This window comes from Montipora foliosa, unplaced genomic scaffold (genome assembly GCF_036669935.1).
Source record: "Montipora foliosa isolate CH-2021 unplaced genomic scaffold, ASM3666993v2 scaffold_432, whole genome shotgun sequence".
Classification (NCBI taxonomy): domain Eukaryota; kingdom Metazoa; phylum Cnidaria; class Anthozoa; order Scleractinia; family Acroporidae; genus Montipora; species Montipora foliosa.
Window position 1 is genome coordinate 485,001 of NW_027179737.1, and position 7,500 is coordinate 492,500.

Below are 7,500 nucleotides of genomic sequence, written 5' to 3' on the forward strand. Positions count from 1 at the left end.
CCAAGGGTAGTAACCCAGGTGGCTCTTGGCTCTCAAAGGAACCCCTTGCCACGATACAGAACGGAGTGCATGCGCAAACGAAAGAGAACCAAACAAAGGCAACTGATGCTGGAACAGCGAAAGGTACAGTATCCTACCAAGGTGTCTCCACTTCTCTGGCCGAAGATTCCAGAGTTAAAAATTCGTCCCCGAGAATTTTTGTTGTTGTTACTATGCTTCATTTCATGCGTAAGATTCCATTTCCCGATCAATGCATTTTTCGAGTGGGTAGAAGGGGACATTGCGTTGTGCAAACCCCAAAATGATGGCTGTGCATTACAAGTGGGTAAAATGATACACCAGAAATCTATGCACAATGATTAAAAACTTCGTCAACGAAAAAGCAACATGGACCACCGTTAAGCAGGTTACGCACGAGCTACTGTAGTTTTCCTCCGCAAGTGTCATGGACAATTTTCGTTGGGTCATGTGTATGCCACAAGTTTCCTTTGACGAGTTTTGCGTTGACAAGCGTTGACAAGCAACTCGGCGATCTCTCACATCTCATAGATGGCATGAGAAATTGGCCGTGTTTATTTTGAGCATTGTGCGTATGACGTCAGACCTCAGGCGATCCAGCTAGACCCAACCCTTTTCCTCGATCACGGTCATTTGCCGTTCTAGTAATGGCGGACAGCGAAAACCGAAAAACTACGGTACAATAATCATACTTTCCGTGGGAATTTTGAGATAAAAATTGGCATGGTACCTATTTAGTACGTCTATTTTCAAAATCTAAAGAAAAAAAGACATGCGAAATTTTCATCGTAGTGACACTTTAAGGTGATTCGCTTGAAAATGACGTACTGTCCAGATTTTTGTTTAACTTGGGGCAATTGATATTCATGTACTAGACATTAAAAAAATGCAATTAAAAAAAATGGGGTCACCGTGCTTGTTTTCGAGGTGCATGCCCTTTATTTTAAGTGTTTTTTAACTGAATTAGGCAAGAAGGGTTGATGAACCCGCAAAAGCTACTGAATATTATTGAAAACTCGAGCTACTTGTTTGTCGGGGCAAAGATCTTTCAGTAAAGTGATTTCAAAAGCTACTGAATATTATTGAAAACTCGAGCTACTTGTTTGTCGGGGCTAAGATGTTTCAGTAAAGTGATTTCAAAAGCTACTGAATATTATTGAAAACTCGAGCTACTTGTTTGTCGGGGCTAAGATGTTTCAGTAAAGTGATTTCAAAAGCTACTGAATATTATTGAAAACTCGAGCTACTTGTTTGTCGGGGCTAAGATGTTTCGAGTAAAGTGATGTCAAATCACTTAATCGTACAAAGAAATGTGAGCAATTTGGATCGCTACATCATCACCTCACACTCAGTGTCTGGCTCCAAATGCAGTTTAGTGCCATTTATATCTAAATACTACAACTTCTACTATCCAACTTGTTTTTCCCCTAAAATATGTTTTCCGTATACCTATTACGAGTACATAACACCATTAAAAAGGATGGGGGATGGGCTCACTGTGCTCGTTCAGGAGAAAATAGCCATCCCTTGTCTGATTAAGCTTGGCGACAATGAAAATCCGCCATTTTATCAATGTACGCGAGCTTATGCTCGCGCCAATGACGCAAGAAATTATGCGAAGTAGGGTTGCGAAATGGAAAACCAAGGAATCACCTTAAACAGATTTACAAGACCCGAAGATACAACTCACTAATACGCCCGAAATGTTTCGGGACTTTCGAGAAACGGGCCCCAGGATACCACTTCGCACTGGTTCACATTCGCCCATAGACGATATCTGTTTACAGATACACCTTTTGTCATTGAAGTGTGATAACGACTGGAACAAAAGAACTCTTTGTTTCTACGGCCAATCAGGCTCTGAGCGGCACATTAATAGGAACAAAACTCGACAATGTCTACCCGGCTTTAATTAAAATATCTAATTTTATTGGATCCGTTCCATATGCTTCACCTGGATCTTTGTAAGGCTTCGTTCAATTGTTTTCTTTCTTTATCTATTGTGTTATCAATCAAACAATCATGTGTGGTCTTGCAAACTGAAGATTAACCCCAGCTGGAGTGGCAACAAGCACGATTCTTGATCCCTCCACTAAGCTTAAGCAAATCACAAACGTCGGTCTTCCGCTAGTCACAAATCCATGAAAATCTCCTTTTATTCTAAATTATTTCTTTTGGTACGTACGCGACAATTGTTGCTAACAGACAATTTGCCGTTAACGCGAACCCTTAACTCTACTATTTTCGCAAAGATTGAAAGATTTTTTCTTGGAATTTACGATTTGCCAATAGTTTTCTTTGTTATATAGGCAACTTAATCCAGCTAAATAACAGAACGGCCCAGCAGTCAAGACCCAAAACGACGGACTCCATACTTAGTACTACATCAAGTACAAAAGAACATTCGTGGTTTCATCATGAAGATAATCCGTCAACCAATGAAACTGTCAAATAACAACCACGTGACTTTAAGAGTGCCGCTTCTTTGGTCCAAAGTCGCAAATGGGAACAAGTGACATGGGATAACGATGGTAAGTAAACATCGACTTCTTCGATTCCCATAGTTTCAATAGAAGGCGACTGGCTGTAGTCTGGCCCACAGCGTAACAATTTACGGGAACAAAATCAAGACCGTGCACATCGCTGATGTCGCAAACTTCGTTTTATCAGTGAACGTTCAAAGAACTATCTTAATGCAAACTACATGTAGATTGTGACATCAATCCGGTGTCAATCGTTTTCTTTGCGTGACAATAAGTCACGTTAAACGTAAACTTTCCAATCTCTGAGAGCCTAGAGAAAAAATAATATATTTTGAACCTGAGTGCAGAGGGTTATTGCAAGGGCAAAGGTTTATGATGTGACACGGTACCTACTGTAAGTACATGTACACCTTTCAAAAATGCCCCGAAAGACCATTTCACATCCAGAGGCTTATAAATAACAAACAAAAGCGTACTAGTTCTGCTATCACCTCAAGCTCAACCAACAGCAGTTGATCTTGCGTTTCATTTTCAGAGGATTTTCTAGATGGTTACCGAGCCATGGAATCTGGCATTGTTTTTCAAGAACCGGAAGAGGTAGGTAAGACTAAAGTCTTCTCCCCGTCCGCAGAAAAGGCAGTTCCAGATCAGAAACGCTATGACGTCAAGTTAGTTTCTTGTGATTGGTCATTGGGCTCCCGCGGGAGTCTCATTTGCGGGAAATTCAATCTGAAAATAAATCGGTCTGTGAAAACGCCATGACAGGCATGTAGGGCTGGTGTTCGCTCCTAGTAATGCTAAGATGCAAAATTATACATTTTTGAAAGAACTTCGATCTTTTGGATTTAATTAAATACTGACGACAACCAACTTCATGACATTGAATAAGGAATTGTATGAAATTGGGAAGACAAAATGACCCGTCAGTTCTATTGTTGTTCTGATGGACCTGTCTGCCAAAAGGGAAGCATCAAGGAAGCAAACATTTCTTATAAAATAGACATGAAAGATCCTATTTGCGGCAACCTTTTACCTTAAATCATATGGAAAAGAATTGTTTTGAGGGAGAGCATCATAATCCTCTTGGTTGAAATAAATAGGAGATAGAATGGATTACATGCAGAACGTTTTGGAATAGTCGATTAATTATTATAAGAGAGAACGCCTTCGAAGCCATTACACTTATCGTTGCTTAAATATTCCAACAATACTGGCGAGCATGTTAGAGCGTTCAGTTGTTGCCAATATTTTCTGATTTTTAGTTCCGCTTAGTGGTGATAATTAACTTTGTCGCGATATTTTGGTCTTGTCTGAAGAATTTTTTTGTTAATAACCGGGACATTTAACAAGAAAATGATAATATTGAATTCCCTCATCCCCCACCCCCCACCCCCCCCCAAAAAAAAAACAGAAACAAAACAAAAACAAAACAAAAATCTTAACCTCACAAACAGAATGACTCTGAGTAATGACGACCCTTATGTGGACAAGTTGTCAAAAGCTTGAAGAACTTCTGACCAACTTTTTTCAAGATTGTCCCAAATGAATGCATTCCGTTTTGATGTCGTCCTGTTTTGTTCATTCAGCATATTATTGTTGCTCTGCTCTGTTTTATTTATAGGCCATTTTTGTGTCGTGAATATGCCTATGATTGCGTGTGGTTAAGCCCCTCTAATTTGTATGCCCTTTGTTGGTTGTGCATTTGCTTATCATACAAGTAAGAATCAGGCTTTAAGGTCTCTTGTGTTTGCCTATGGGAGAAGTACACTGACTCCAGCGTTCCCTATCGTTGTTAAATCAGGATGATGTAAAAGACATGTCCAGAGAATCAGCTGGATTTGAAAGGTATAAATTGGTGAACGTTATTAGGTTATTTATCACCTGTATATTTTGGTAAACGTTTTGAGATCGAAGTTAGCCATTTTGGAGATATTTATGGACGGACGTTTTTTTGTGCGCAAGTTAGACGGGAGCAATTTTCGTTCATTAATAGTTATCCCTAATTATCTTGATTAAGACTCAACATTTTCAAATTACAGCTTGAATATGCCACAAAAACGAACTTGATCTTCGAGCGTGCAAAGCGAAAAAAACTTGTCAATGCCATTGTGCCAATTAAGTGTGTTTCGTTTTCACAGCGACATTCCCGTGATAGGCACAAGTGACTACTATGGAGGAATTTGGCAAATCAAAGTGTTAGATAGGTGAGAGGCTTTGTATCCCTTGTACTTGGTTTGGTTTAATTTAAGTGGTCTCAGACAGGGGCCAAAGGTGGAATATTGTAGGACTCAAAGTTTCCTTTAAGAGTTGTCACCTTTGGCAGGATCACAACACTGGGAACTCCGTGTCCTGTAGTCCCTCTCAATGATGTTTGGGTTTCTAAACGCATCGAAGAGATTGAGAAAAACCGTTGTATCGTTTCCTACGCCATAGTGTCCTTATCCGGGTACATTTAAGTTAGTGCTGGCGTGGGTGGGGCTCCAACCTTCCTCCGTTTAAAAGCCCAGTACTTTTCACGGACCTCATGTCAACCTTCGTTTTCATGCCGACGTTTGACCGCCTTACAAATAAAGCATTCTTTGCGAATTATTTCTACCTTGTAAAGCAGTTTGTGACGTGTATCTCAAGCCTTGTGTATCTAGCGAAGTAAAAAAAACTATCAAGTTTATTCCGTTATGGTGCAGAATACTGTTCTCTAATGATGATGAACTTTATTTTTGTTTTATTTGGGGACACTAAATTGGCTAATCGTGGTGCACCTAATATCTATAAGACAAATAAAGTAAATTACTTTATCGTTTTATGCCGAGCTTGTCGGTTACAGCAACTGAGACAAGAACGGCAAAAGACCGCCAAAGAAAGAAGGCAAGCTCTTGAAAGCAAACAGAGAGAGAAGTGGAAAAATTCAAGCCATCTTGAATGTGCACAAGGTATCATGGATTGTGTTTTTATTTCCATCGTGATGTTTTTTCGAGCCGTTAAGTTAAGAGGATGTTACGAGATGGTTATTTTGAAAGATATGCTCAGAAGAGCCAAAATGTCTTGCCAAAGAGCAATATGTTTATCTCAAACACTACCAAGGACATCCCTGTCTCAGAAAAGGAGTCCATTTTTTGGTGAAACGGATCCTATATTTTGTTTGGAAAGGGAAATGGAAATGGAATTTGTTTACCCACGGAACACCTTAAGAGCGCTCTGGAGCTCATTCAACGTGCGTCAGTGCATTCCGGATCGAATTGGAATTTGGCAGTGTTGGTTTTTGAGGAGAGGGGAAAACCGGAGTACCTAGAGAAAAACCTCTCGGAACAAGGAGAGAATCAACCCAAGTTTGACGCCGGGACCGGGAATTGAACCAGGGCCACATTGGTGGGAGGAGAGTACTCTCACCACTGCACCACTCCTGCTCCACAATTGATTAACAATATTTCAATTATTTTTTCTTGTACGTCCGCCATGTTATGTGCGTTGTCTTCCTGTTACTCCCGTGCGTGCGTACGTCATAACATGGCGGACGCTCTTCTGAGAAATGGCCGTCTCACCGATTAATTAATATTACCAAAAAAAATTGCGTTCTGTAATCTTAGTTGTAATCTTGGTATTTCTACAGTTTCCAAATCTAAGGGGGTCATCGAATTCATCACACTACCACCCACAACTTCTTCACGTAACACCACATCTCTTCCCTCTTCGGATCTGATCCAAAACTGCTTCGTAAAGGAACGGGAATTTGCCAGTGAACGACCATACCGCCTTAGACTTAGCTCGGAATCCATTGGACAGAGATTAAACCCAGTGGCAAGGAACTTGATTAACCTGACGACATCCGATCATCACGTGTCTGATGTTGTCAATGTGTTACCCAAGCCCCCACCGTCAGCCTCGATCCAGAGCAAGTGCAGGTAAGCCAATAGAAGTGTTCAGTTGTCATATCTTTTTTTTCTGAATCCTTTAAAGCTATATAGACACCAGACTTGAAGTGGGTCGTGCTTCTGAGACAAGTATGCATGCATCACGCACTTTGTCAGACTTAAACCGTGAAAGGGATTTATTCGAAGATCCTCTTCCCAAAATAAAAATAGATCATATATTTTGAAAGAAATCCAGGCCTACGATTGTCTTCATTTGTATTGGCTTATTTTGCTCTCATTTACAATGATCATTCTCTAGAGTTGTTACAATCCATTGTTTAAAGTATGTCTTTCGTATAAGGGAATTTTCCCTGACGTTATTGACATTTCATTTCACTAACATACGAGTTTCCTCAGAGAAGCAGGGTTCTATCTAGGGTATTTGAGGAGTAGAACCTCCCCCCCCCCCCCCCCCCCCAAATGCCCAGCTTCCCCCCAAAAATATTGATATCATTGCAGTATATAAGTAACGATATCGAAAAAATTATCCAGACGCGACGAGGTCAGTGCACATGAAGTAAGTATTCCCTGTCTAAGGACACTACATGACAAGGAACATGGAGTATTACAAACTGCTGGCCTTAGAGCAGGCTTGGGTATTGTGCTGTACATTCTGTTTATGAGTTGAATAGCGACAGCATGGACAAATTTGTCACCAGAAAACCACGGAAGGGAGACTCTGATCTACACACGTCATCAGAATGTGATTTTGATTGTGCTGTGCAACCACCAGAAAAGGTTGCCACAACATCGAGTTCGACTAGCACAGGTCAACCAAGAAAAAGACACGGACCATGTGAATCTGATTGGGCAGTAAAACCACCAGAAAAGATTGCAGCAACATCGAGTAGTAGCACGAATAACAAGCCGAACTACAAGAAGTATTTAACCTATGACGTTTCATGGAAGAAGAAACACTCTTGGATGAACTTTAATTCAACTTTGAAGGGTATGGTACGTACTGTTTGTGAGGTCTATGAGAAAGTACCTGTACAAACTAAAGGTGCATGGGTAACACGTCCTGTAAACAACTGGGCGAAGGCTACAACCCTGTTGGCAAATCATGAGAAAAGTGAATGGCACTATGATCT

General features: G+C 40.6%; 1 protein-coding gene across 1 annotated transcript in view; it reads right to left on the reverse strand.

Annotated features, from left to right (window-relative positions):
• Positions 1-7,500, reverse strand: part of LOC137988864 (peroxidasin homolog) — a 337,507-nt gene that overhangs the window by 217,807 nt on the left and 112,200 nt on the right. The gene's annotated exons all lie outside the window — the stretch shown is intronic.